Source organism: Periplaneta americana, chromosome 9 (assembly GCF_040183065.1).
Source record: "Periplaneta americana isolate PAMFEO1 chromosome 9, P.americana_PAMFEO1_priV1, whole genome shotgun sequence".
NCBI lineage: Eukaryota > Metazoa > Arthropoda > Insecta > Blattodea > Blattidae > Periplaneta > Periplaneta americana.
Window position 1 is genome coordinate 31,681,507 of NC_091125.1, and position 14,311 is coordinate 31,695,817.

Consider the following 14,311-nt stretch of genomic DNA (forward strand, 5'->3'; position numbering starts at 1 on the left):
GTTATGAAAGACATACTGGTGCTTGCCTAGTAAAGGTAGGCAAGTCGTGGTAATGGGTGGAAGGGGTTAAAACACGGACATAGGGGAGGAAACACAATGAGGCACTTTTCCCCATGATTGTACTATAAAGACAATATTATAAATACACAGCAATCATGACGTTATAATTAGACCTACTTTAAAGACAATATACCGTAAACTGGGGTAAAGAGGATCACATGTGATAAAGTGGATCATATGTGTATTGTTAGATACGTCAGCGCCAGATGGTTCACACATGCAAAGAAAACTATTTTTAGTGGCACTTATAGAAGAAAGGTTTTCTTTTCATGTGTGATCCATGTGGAGCTGCCTTATCTAGGCAATACACATATGATCCACTTTACCACAAGTGATCCTCTTTACCCCAGTTTACGGTAGTATTAGTAGGCTTTGACTTTTAGCCTACAAAAATGTCTGTAGTCTGTGATTTATTTAATAAGTTAATTCACATATAATTTCTATGTAGTTGTGCCAAAATGTATTGTAGGTAACTAGTACGAAAGTGTCTTTCGCGCACTCGTTTCGAAATTCCAGACTCGACTAAAACCTCGTCCGTAAACCCTCACTCGTACACAAAAATATCACTTTCTGTCCTAGTTACGTAAATAACTAGTTCAGATTAAGTTCCATTTCTTCAGCCTAGTTTTAGTTTCTTTAAGTGGTTTCGGCTCTGGTTAGGTTAGGCTAGGTTATGTTAGGCTAGTTTAGATTTGATTTTGTTATGTAATAGTTACGGTTCGGCTAAAGTAGCTGTATCAGGATACGAGTCCTTGGTCCATATGTTTTGTTTATAAACATTCACTGATGTTTTAGTAGGGGGTGGGGAGCGCTCTTCCCAGCAGTTAATGTTTGTAAACAAAATGCACGGACCAAGGATGCCTATCCTGAAACAGCTACTTCATCCGAACCGTAATTAGTAATTTGTGGTTTAATTTCTGAACTTATTCTGATTTTATGCCAAAATTGTGCATTTCCTTTCACCCTCCTAGGTTGGCTGTGACGTCATTCAAGACATTTCGTGGGGAAGATTTCATTGTCATCTTTTCAAGTTCTTCCATGGCTCCGTGATTTAAGTACCTACTAGACTACGGAGTATCGGAGCACGGGCAGTGTCATTCGTTCAGATTCTACCAGTCCAATGGTAAGTACATTTACGATTTCATAATAAGTGAGCTTGTAATATTTAATATGAAGATGAAAGGAAAGGAAGAGAAGAAAGAGAAAGGGGAGGTATACTTCGCGTACAACTCTATCTGTTGTTAATTGAATTTTAATTTTGTTTTGTCTGTCGTAAACGTTATATGCACGCTGTCGCTTTCGGGGAACAACGGCTGAAACGATCCGGATTCTAGACTTTTACACTTTCCCGTCTTATAGGTGTCCCCTTGTTATCCCATCGCCCTTTGCGTTCGTTTTATATTTAAAAAATCCGCACATTATAATTTCTTTGCTTAACATATGAATTCTTTGGGGTCTAAGAAAAGTAACTACATCCAGAATTGCTATTTTTATTATTCATTTTCATATCTCTGTTTATTGAAAAGTTAAGCACTTTTCTAACGTAAAAGTGTTACCTACCTTTTCTTACGTTAATATATTATTGAAACTTTCTCATTATACCAAGCGATTTATAGGCTATTTGACTATTCCTTTTTAAATAAAAATTGCAGTTTATTTTTTTTTTATGTATGTTATTAGCAAAGCTCGGAACTTGGGGACTTGTGTGAAGTGTGCATGAGTAAGGTTACAGGTACAACGTACACAGAGCTCACCCTGCAAGTGCTCAGGGACAGTCGTGTGTACTAAGAAAGTGGCCACAAGGACGAGGGACGAGGAAACCCTGTCGTGTCGAAGCCAATGACATTCAGATAATTAGAGGTAAACGGTCTATTTGAGGAATTAGAAAATATGTATTATTCGAATGGGTATTATATACGTTTGAAAATATATTTCTTAAATTTTAGGTACAGAATTTCGTGGAGGAATTCTGAGGAGATACATTATTTTCTTCGAGTGGAGAGTTTATATTTTGTAAGTTATGCCACACATAAACTAGAGACTGGAAACGGGCATTCATTGAAATACATTGCAGTCCCTTAAATCGGTGAAAAATTTGTCCATAGCCATGGATCAACTCGTAGTGGAACCTTCCCTAGTAGTGACACAGAAATTGAAAACTACTTTCGAGAAAAATTTAGGATACTTGTCTTTCTCAGATACGAGATCAGCTAGCAACTGCTGAAAATCGAACAGAAAACAGTGACAGTGAAAACATTCAGTATTTTATTTCGGCGCAAGACTTTATAATAAAATTACAAACCATTTTCCAAATTTGAAATTTTTTTAAAATTGAAGCTTTTAAAAAAGAAATTTGTAAAATTATCCATGTTATATAGGTCCTAATATTAACAAATGTATTTTTTTTACCTTTTATTTCTGTCGACTATATTCATGCTTTTATTGAATATCACTGGCTTCTGTCGGATTGTCAATTTATATTAAATGTGTATTTTTCTCTCTTTTTCTCTTTCACCTTTATTCTTGCTCTTGTGTTGTATTTATTGGTTTGAATTAAGTTACTTACTGCATTTAGTAAACTGTCCTTGTAAATTTTATGTTGTATTATTGACTAAGAAACACCGTACATGAGCCTGGCTCTTACGGTAGTGGCTAGAAACATTTTTATTTTATAAATTTAATTTGTACTCACTAGGTAGCTAGTTAAAATAAATAAAATAAAAAAATTTAAGTTTGCTCCCGTCACTTCATGTGACGTGGAAATAAGTTTCTTTCGTTTCAAATCATGTTTAACTAACAGACAAAGAAGTTATGGATTCGAAAATCTTCTAATGTATGTAGTCATACACTGTAATAAAATGTACAGAGCAGAACTGTAAATTTGATATATTTTGCACGTTTATTTATATACATTATATATGCTATAAAATTACGTGTTTCAACCTACCATAATATTATCAATATGTTGTTCTAGCCAGGAACTACCTTTATAGCAGACCTGACAGTACCTCTGTGCTGGAAGCGGGAGTTTGTTGACATTGAAGTCCGGTCGCTTAGCCACGTTCAAAGACACAAGTCCCCAAATTCCGAGCTTCGGTTATTAGACACAACATCGGTTACTCATCTACTAGCTGTACCGGTCACTCTCTTACGCAGTCACATACTTTTTTTAATTATGGTTTATTTAACGACGCTCGCAACTGCCGTGCCGATGTGCCAGAATTTTTTCCCGCAGTTCTTTTACATGTCAGTAAATCTATTGGCATGAGCCTGTCGCATGTAAGCATTTAAATGTTATCAACATAGGCCGGAATTGAACCCACAATTTCGAGCACAGAAGGCCAGCGCTATACCGACTACGCAGTCAAATATCTTCTCTGTGGCTTCGCATTAACACTGAGCCGTGCACGACGGCTCAGCTGTTGGAACACCCTACTACAGCGCCGCGACTGTCGACTAGAGTTCATCTTGACATGAGAGCTATCTATTCTAAGCAAAGAGTTTGTAATACTTACTAGAGAGACATACCCGTGAGTGGCAAGCAAGAAAAATGTCACAAATTGAATCGGCTAGCATCCGCCAGTGAAAGGAGTGTTCGCGGCGCGAAATTCGAAAACAGTACCACAATACATTGATGTAGCCTGGTGATAGACACTATTTTAAACATCTTTTACAAAGGATGAGTCGTGATGAAATAAACATGAATGGCAGAGGAGCGCTATATTTATTAAAGTATTATAATGATTCATCTTTGGCGATATTCTAAAAAATAAATTAAATCACCATATACACTCGAGATAAGTGTGTGAAATATTAAATAATGGCAATGTCAGCATTAATTTTCAGTATTACTAATATTGTTTTAAGGACATAATAATGGATATTTACTGTAATATTTAAAATGATCTATATTTCAGTCCTTTCAAGGAAAGGAAGAGGAAAGTATATGGTGCTTAGAATATATTTAGTGGTGAAATATGAGATCATAAAAATTCTGGAAACTGATTTAAAATATAATGAGAATACATTTTATCATAAAACAATCTATTCATTGTGTAGTTGATGACCACCAAGTTAGAGGTCAGTACAGACTTTTTAATACAATTAGTAGCGGTAATAGTAGGCCTAGGAGTAGTGGTAATAGTAGGCCTAGTAGTAGTGGTAATAGTAGACCTAGTAGTAGTGGTAATAATAGGCCTAGTAGTAGTGGTAATAATAGGCCTAGTAGTAAGTTAGTAGTAGTAATAATAGGCCTAGTAGTAGTAGTAGTAGTAATAGGCCTAGTAGTAGTGGTAATAATAGGCCTAGTAGTAGTGGTAATAATAGGCCTAGTAGTAGTGGTAATAATAGGCCTAGTAGTAGTGGTAATAATGGGCCTAGTAGTAGTGGTAATAATAGGCCTAGTAGTAGTGGTAATAATAGGCCTAGTAGTAGTGGTAATAATAGGACTAGTAGCAGTCGTAATAATAAGCCTAGTAGTAGTGGTAATAATAGACCTAGTAGTAGTGGTAATAATAGACCTAGTAGTAGTGGTAATAGTAGGCCTAGTAGTAGTGGTAATAGTAGGCCTAGTAGTAGTGGTAATAATAGGCCTAGTATTAGTGGTAGGAGTAGGCTTAGTTTTTGTGGTAATAGTAGGCCTAATAATAATGGTAATAGTAGGCCTAGTTTTGGTAGTATTAGTAGACCTAGTAGTAGTGAGACCTAGTCTGTGGTAGTGGTAATAATAGACCTAATAGTAGTGGTAATAGTAGGCCTAGTAGTAGTGGTAATAGGCCTAGTAGTAGTGGTAATAATAGGCCTAGTAGTAGTGGTAATAATAGGCCTAGTAGTAGTGGTAATAGTAGGCCTAGTAGTAGTGGTAATAGTAGGCCTAGTATTTGTGGTAATAGTAGGCCTAGTATTTGTGGTAATAGTAGGCCTAATAATAGTGGTCATAGTAGGCCTAGTTTTGGTAGTATTAGTAGGCCTAGTAGTAGTGAGACCTAGTCTGTGGTAGTGGTAATAATAGACCTAATAGTAGTGGTAATAGTAGGCCTAGTAGTAGTGGTCATAGTAGACCTAGTAGTAGTGGTCATAGTAGACCTAGTAGCAGTGGTAATAATAGGCCTAGCTAGGCCATCAGCTATATTTTCACTAATTTCTTTGCATTTAATACAACCAAAAACTAGAAGTACATACTGTACAAAACGGAAATTACATGATCAATTCATTTATTGTGAAACAAAACAGTTTTAGACATATAGTCTGCGGATTTACTTATGCACTCTGCTATTATAATCCACTGTAATGTGATGGCACGTAACCCTTACTTACATTGTTGAAATCAGCCTTATAAACCTGATTAATATGTTTCTGGAAAAACTTTATCCAAGAAATATTCTGACATTCTGTAAACACATTCAAAGGAGGAACTGCATTTGGAACATTCTTCCAAGTATTAAGATAATAATAATAATAATAATATTTATTAATACTATACACTTGAGCTACATTAGGCATTGCAGCCCGAAAGAGCAGAAGCTCGTGCTCGGGCGCAGTTCAGATCAGTTATACAAAATATATCACAAAATTACGAGAGTTCATTGAGCACAATCACATTAATAAATGGTAAAATACATACAGCATGTAATATGTCTATATACAAATAGAAAATAAAGAAGTACATGAATATTAGAGTAACAATTTTTAACTCAATTAGCTTAAACAATTAAATAATTAATCTGATTTGTTTCTTAAATCTATGTGTGTTAAGTGTACTTAGCTCAGGGTAAGCTCTAATTAATGTATTATATATTTTGGGTCCAAAATTTCTGCTGTGTTTTAATCCAGCAGTTGTGTGGCATTTGGGAGTATTTAGAAAGAAACTGTAGTTTTGTCTCGTCTGGTATTCATGAGGATCAAATTTAAATTTATTGTGGTTTTTATGGAAGTAAATCAGCAATTTTTGTTTATAAATTTGTTCTAGATTTGATACGCCAAATTCCTGAAAAATTAATTTTGTTGGGTAATCAAAAGGTTTATATAGACAAATTTTGATAATTCTTTTTTGGAGCAGATTTAAAGGACGGAGAGTCGATTTTGCCATTCCTCCCCAACCTAAAATACCATACTGAATTATTGATTGAAACAGAGCTAAGTACACAGTACGCAGAACATAAACAGGTAAATAAGAGCGTAGAATGGAAAATTTGTGGATTGTTTTACGCAATCTGTTACACAGAAAGGAGATATGCTTGTCCCATTTTAAATGTTGGTCAATAATAATGCCTAAATATTTAACTTGTGAGGATATACTCAAAGCGTTACATGAGCAAGTAGGTAGGTTACAATCATGTATAGTTATACTTATATTATTATTTATTTCTAGTTGCTCAAGGCCATGTGATGTTAATGAAAATGGTATTAATTTTGTTTTAGAAACGTTCAAAGAAAGTAAGTGAGCATCCAGCCATTCTTTAATAATATTAATACCACTGTTAGAATTTTGATAAGTTTCATTCCAACTCGAACCGCTAAATATAACCACAGTATCATCAGCATAAGAATACAGAGTACCAGAATATTTCTCAATGTCAATTTTAAGTAAATCGTTGATATATATTAAAAACAAAACAGGACCTAAAATCGTCCCCTGAGGTACACCTATGTCAATGTTACGTGATTTACTAAGGTGATCATTTATTTTAGTTGCTTGAGTTCTGTTACTTAAGTAAGATTTAAATAATTTTAAAGCAATTCCATTAATTCCTAATCTATCCATTTTATTCAAAAGTATACTGTGATTGACCGTATCGAAAGCTTTTTGTAAGTCTAGAAAAATTCCTAGACATTTATTTCCTACATCTAATTCTTGAATTATTTTTGAGGTAACTGCCATAATAGCATCATCAGTGCACAAATTTTTTCTGAAACCAAATTGATTATCATTTAGTAGTTTATTTTTTTCTAAAAATGTTATTAACCGTGTTTTTATACATTTTTCAAATACCTTAGAGAGACTAGGTAATAGTGAAATGGGTCTGTAATTATTAAGATTATTTTTGTCACCAGACTTGTGAATTGGTATCACCACAGCATGTTTTAGGGCTGAGGGAAATACACCTTGAGATATGCACAAATTAAATATAAAGGCTAGTGGTTTAGAAATAGCTTCGATAATAAGTTTCAGGGTATTTGTTGTAATACCATCAATACCAGGAGACACATTATTTTTTAAACTGTTTACAATATTAATGATTTCACATTCGTTTACAGGAAACATAAACATAGATGATATACTTTTATTATAAAGCTTATAGTGATGAGTACCAAATACTTTCTTTTTTATATTAGATACGATGTCATGACTTACATTAGTAAAATGATCGTTAAATTCATTTGCGATAGTTTCCTTGTTTTCAATTGTTATTCCATTTCGACTTATAATTGTCTTTAATATACTATTTTTATTACATTGGGTGTCAGTAGCTTCGTTTATGGTCTTCCAAAATTGCTTTGGATTATTTTTATTTTTGTTAAATTTTTCAGAATAATATTTGATTCTCTGATTTCTTATTACATTAGTGAGAATATTTCTATATTTTTTGTAGTAATTTAATAAAACATTGTTTTGTGGGTCTCGTTTAACTTGCTTAGCTAACTTATCCCTAGATCGTATTGATTTAACAATACCTGTGGTAATCCAAGGTTTAATTTTTTTGTACTTACTTGAGAATTTGAGAGGGACATGATTAGAAAATTTACAAATTAGGTTACAGAGTATTTTATAAAAATTATCGAAACATGTATCTGCGTCTTCATTGTAGAATATAGATTCCCAATTAATATTATTAATATTTGATATTAGGCTTTTATGGTTTATAATTAGCTTATAATTGTCCGAAGGTTCAGTGGCTTCTCTGCTAATACTTTTATTACTGATTGACAACAATGCAAAAGTCATATAATGATCTGTTATTGCGCTTGCATATACTCCAGGTATAAAATGTAAGTTATTTCCCGTTTTTAGGAAAATATGGTCAAGACATGAATTGGATGATGGACGAGTAATGGAATTTAAGTATTTCACGTATCCATATTCATGCATGATATTTAAATACGTGTTGCCAAAATTATCTAATCTATTTTCTAAAATTTGAATGTTTATGTCACCCAGAATAACATGGTTGTTTAAATCTTTGTATATTGACAAGAAGCTTTCAAAATTTTTCAGAAATTCATTTTTGCATAGTTTTGGAGATCTGTAAATTGCAGTTAGGTTAACAAGAGTATCATTAATAAGTGTTAATTGAAAATGTATAGCGTTGCAATGGGAAATGTCAATATCACTTAAAGACACTACGATGTTTTCCTTAAAATATACAACTATACCATCACATTTATTATACTTATTACTTTTAACAAATTTTTTATAACCATTAATATCATAGCCAGAGTCATGATCAAGCCAGGTTTCAGTTAGAACTATAATATCAAAGTAAAAGGAAAAATTATTAAGTAAAACACAGAGTTCGGAAAAATTTTTGTTGATGCTACGAATGTTTAAGTGAAATATTTTAAGATCTGATAGAATATTGGTAATATACTCATTGCAGTGAAGTAAATCGTTAAAAACCATTGTGTTATTATTGTTATTAAATTTGCACTGATGGATTTCATTTAATATAGTATTACTAGCCATTTTTAAGTCAATTATATTGTATAATTAAACGTGGTTACCGACACAATAGTATTTACAAATTATTTACATCGTCAACATTAGTGATTTTACTCACGGGGCTGGCTTCATCTTTTCTTGCAAATATCTTACCGTCTCTTGTCCATACAAATTTATAATTCTTCAGTCGTGCTGCATCCCTTGTCTTATTCAAAAGGTCTCTGGTCACTGCTGTCAGTTGGTCACCTGCTGTGATTCTTCCTTCCGGAAGTTCCCTGTTGACTTTCTTTGTCGCAATCCCAGGGCCGCTGTCGTCTTTCTTGGCCTCGTTCCTGAACAGCTGGAGCCATTCATCACGACTTCTCCTCTTTGTGAAGCGGATGACAATAGGACGCGTCTTTCCTGGCCTGGATGGTATACGATGTGCTATGCTTACATCATGTTGCACCAATTCACTACCGCCTATGACTTCCGATATTTGGTCAATAACTTCATAAGTTGATTGTTCATCGACCTCCGGAACTCCAAATAGCATTATATTGTCTCTGCGTGTGTACTGCTGCAGATCACTCACTTCCTGCTTAAGATGGTCATTTTCTTTCACTAGCCTCTTCATCTCCTCCTGCGTGGAGTTGAGTTCATGTCTTGTGTGCGCCAGTTCCTCTCTAAGACTATCGAACTTGGACGACATGAATTCAACTGATTTTCTTAGTTCATTCACCTCCATCTGCACTGAAGATTTAAGATCCTCAAACATAAGTTTGAGGGTGGAAATAATCTGACTGTCCTGATCCTTCCCACTCCCTCCTTCACAGTTTGTACCCTTGTTTCTACCCATTGTTAAGACTGTAGTAACTCGCACCACGGAGCACACAAAAAACCCGACTGCACTCTCCGAGCTTCTGAACTGAACTGCTTTCCTGAGCATCCTACAATAGTAGCTTTGTTCGAACAAATATTTACGGCGCAGTATTTTACCATTTTCTTATTATTTCCCTTCAAGTGTACTTATATTTATTCGTACTCCTCAATAAGCATGAACTGCTTGCACTCCCAGCGAAGCATCAACTCCCTTTAATGGCGGCCGAACAGCGGTTCAATTTTGTACGCGAAACTAGCGCCGTTGGTGTCTCTAGTTATATATTACAAACTCTTTCATTCTAAGTGCGTTTCCTTCTTTCCTTTTTCATTCGCCAGCAGGAATTATGGGTATCTGAGAGAAGAGGGAGCCGATGTTATCTGGGAAGTCGCCACAAATAGATATGTTACTCGGAAATCTCCAGCGAAGTATTGAACAACTATTTTAGCATCAATTAGCTTCCAGTAAAGATATTAATATTTTGTCATACTCTGGGAAAGCCCTAGCGACATGGTGCACATCGATTAGGTTGTATAGTAACATATTGGTTAGGCTCGGTAAATTTAGGGATATAGTGTGGTACTACTAGTAAGTTGCAATCGTTGTAGTAATTCGCCTAGACGTAATGAGATGTAGGAAACAGCATTGAGGTTATTTACAAATCTTGTCTCGCGTAATTGTGTGTGTCAAGTTATATTATTGGAATACGAATATGGTTGTATTCTGGACCTCCTGGCCTCTTACGATCTTCAACTCCAATAGTCGTTCATGAGGTCTTCCAGCGAATTTGCCCTTTTAGTACGTTAGCAGAGAGTCAGATCTGCGAATGGATTTTCTACCTTGTGGCATGTAACAAAACTTACAACCCTCAACTCTTGATTCCCTCCAAAATGAGTAAGAAGTAAAAAATCATAAATAATGCAATACAAGATGAATTATATAAAGTTAATTTCCTAGAAGACGAAAACCTAAGATGGCTATTTAAACCAGCAGCGTGTCAAATTCCATGCGAAAAATATAGAAACCGCAGATTCATTAGAACAAGGAAACTTATGCCTTATTTTAAAACGAACAGATTTCGAGAATTAGAAAAAAACAAATAAAAATTGTACGAAAGTCGACTTGGAGTTTGGGATGAAGACACTGTAGTTATATAAGATAAACGAAAATCGTTTAGCAGTACAATAGAAATGAAAACTTTAAGGATAAAACAAAGAAATATCCATAAAAAAAAGAGAAATTCATAAGAAAGTAGACAAAATTGGAATAGTTTCTTGCCTAATTTGGAAAGAGACTTTAAAAACCTAATATAAAGACCTTATACTATTTTACGAATGTAGACGAGGAACCTGAATAAAACAATCTGGCTGCAATACTTCAAAGCTTTATGATCTCTCCCTAAACATGAGCAGGAACTCCCCGTGTTCAAAATCAACACTTACAAGTTAAATTTAAAATTAATTGTAAACAAATATAGGCTACATGGATTATAAGACAAAATAATTTTCATAATTTCATTCTGAGCATAAGAAATCTCAACGTGACTAGCTAATATGTACACATATTCTAAATGCGTCAAATTGACCAATTTTCTAAGGTGAGAGTCGAAGTTGTTTAACAGAGACGAGATGATTCTGGAATTTTGTTACAGCTGTTACCAAACTGTTGCTTCTTTAAGAACTTGGTCGAAGTCTCCGTGTGAATTACTCGTATATCTTCCTGTTTTCTCGGAGCTCTAGTTTTGTTATCTTAGAGATTAAATTTTAATATCTTCACTAAGACTGGCTTGGAAATGAGGTGGCTTGTCTTCTCTTGTTCATCCTCTTTAACTTTTCTTTATCATACTGTCCTCCTTTCCTTTGTCCAGCCAACTAAATAATCCTCTTTTTTTGCATCTTGTTCCATAACTTCTTATTTAGTCTTACAAAATCTCCTTAGTTTTTCTTCTCAGTATTATCATCTTGGTTTTATATTATTCCTTGTTTACTTCATTGCAATTGTCATTTTAGTTACTATCATCTATTATTATTATTATTATTATTATTATTATTATTATTACTATTATTATTATTACTACTATTATTATTATTACTATTATTATTATTATTATTATTATTATTATTATTATTATTATTACTACTGGTGCTGCTGCTGCTGCTCTGCACGTACAGTACATCCGAGACATAATAATTCCTGCGTATTTCAGTTCATTGAAAACGTGGAAAATGTTATGTTTTATTTAACGGCGCTCGCAACTGCAGAGGTTATACCAGCGTCGCCGGATGTGCCGGAATTTTGTCTCGCAGGAGTTCTTTTACATGCCAGTAAATCTACTGACATGAGCCTATTGCATTTAAGCACACTTAAATGCCATCGACCTGGCCGGGGATCGAACCCGCAACCTTGGGCATAGAAGGCCAGCGCTGTACCAGCTCGCTAACCAGGTCGACCAAAACGTGGAAAATGAAGTATATATTAATAATACTTGCTTTCTAAATTCATGAATGAGCAATATTTATCTTTAAATTTCCATATTTACAAAGCAAGAACTGTGTTGGTTTTCGGAGAAGAGTGCCAGAAAATATGAGATATGGTTTCAAAAGAGATATCATCTCTTTAAGATCCCTTGCAAGTTAGAGTAAATGAGAGTACGATATCATGATCGAAAAATGGGCTAGCAATTTATTAGACAATGACGCACTTCACAGCAAAGAAGTTCCTGCTCAGCAATGTAAGTCATTTCTGTCATTCTGGTCATCTTAGTTATATATATATATGTACTATTTTTAAATGAGTCGTGGATCAAAATATTGCACATTGTTCCTTTAAATTTACAAGTATTTCTTGTGACACTAACAAAACAGTATTGTATAAATAATAACTACATATTTCACTAAAAACAAGTTAAATACCACATGGAAGTGGTTTTCAATAGCCCGAATCCGATAAAGAAATTGGTACTAGATTACAAAAAGGAATGAAAATTATAGACAGTTTAAACTCTGCTTTCTGCGAGAGCTACATCCACGGTATACAGAGTGTTTCGGAAGGAATAATAAATATTTTAGGGGGTGAGCGTATGAACTATTCTGAGTAAAAAAGTTCATACATGTACAAACATATGTATCCGATAGGCGCAAAAATGACAATGATTATATTTACTGCTTATGTTCACAGTATCGATATATTTCAACAGTTCAGTGTACTTTTCCGCTCTCCTAACAACAGTAGCTAAGTGTCGCTCTTGTTAGATCGTCTTGTTATTTTATGATAGCATCACTATTCATAATGCGAGCGACCTATTCATCCTTTGTGTTTACTTTTATTTTTATACGCTTCGCTTTTCATCCATTCCCACCGACAAAAATCGACAGGATTAAGGTCTGGGGACCTTACTGGCCAATGCACGTGAATACCGCTGTCGGTCTATCGTTCGGGGAATGTGAGAGATGTGTCAACTGATGGCTAAAATGTACAGAGACCTCGTTATCTGGGAGAAAATACCCGTCCTTGTAGCCATGAGAATTACAAACTGCTGTTTTTTTGTCTTCACTATGAATACAGCGGCCCTCAGACGATCTCTGAAGAGCGACACGTGCTCTTCCTTTGGATATAGTTAATAGTTTTTTTAATTATATAACATTGTATTATATCAATAAGATATTTACAGTTTTGCAAATGAACATAACATATATAAATAATACATTAGAAACATGTATTGAGGTTGCAATCCAGTGATTGTCCTCATAAATAGAAGAATTTATCATTAAAGTTGTTCATTGGAGCAATTCTGTATGAAACTTCCTTTGCAATCTGCGTTGTGGTCTTTATGGTGGCATTTGAGCTGGAATCTGACCTAATTTATTGGAATGACTGATGAAGGATCTGTAAAGTTGTGAATAATTAGAGTGCAGGATGGTGTCCACTGAAGGTATCTGAAGATCTGAATGAAGAGTCGAGTTGCGAATGTACCAAGGTGCATCCACGAATATTCTGAGTACACGGTTCTGTTATTTTTTATTTCTTCTGAACTGGAAGTTTGAAACAAAGCCCCAAATTGCACATCCGTACATTCAAATTTGCCTGATAAGTGACATATACAGGGTGTATCTATATATGTGTACATAAATGTGGGGGTGTATTTCTGATACCATACCATAACAAGAAGTTCGTATGAACATGGGTCGCAAACTCTTCGTTAGGGAGTTATGGGTTTATCGGTAATGGTGCATGTGATACATTAACAACACACATTTACAAAAATTGCTCGTATGAACTTCTCCTGCTTCGATGCATGCCCTGAGCCTGCGTTCCATGCTTTGCCGTACTCTGTGCAAATGTCCTGGGGTGTTACGGATTTGATCAAAATATGACGTGCTGCTACAGTATTCCCATCTGCTAGGCCATAAATGTAGTGCATATCCGTCATTCCTCTCAATGAATACATCTTGTGGTGTAATGGATGTTACTGTGAATAACACAAAACAGAGCAGAAAGCAATCAGACAAAACAGAACAAATGTCATGACCAACTGTGATGAAGAAAGTGGGGAAAATGCAAGTTTGAGGTGAATTACATAATCAGGGGTCACTATAGGAAATTCCTTTCATAACTTATGAACTTTTTGTTATGTTTTGGTATCAGGAATATGCCCTCACGTTTATGGATACACATAGGCCTATAGATACAACCTGTATATGTAATGTCAATGTTAAATTTTCAAATTAAATTTA

General features: G+C 34.6%; 1 long non-coding RNA gene across 1 annotated transcript in view; it reads left to right on the forward strand.

Moving 5' to 3' along the window:
- The first annotated feature begins 1,037 nt into the window (after positions 1-1,037).
- Positions 1,038-14,311, forward strand: part of LOC138705637 (uncharacterized) — a 381,721-nt gene continuing 368,447 nt past the window's right edge. The window contains exon 1 of the long non-coding RNA XR_011333706.1: positions 1,038-1,183. This is a non-coding gene — a long non-coding RNA (uncharacterized lncRNA). The remainder of the gene's footprint in view (positions 1,184-14,311) is intronic.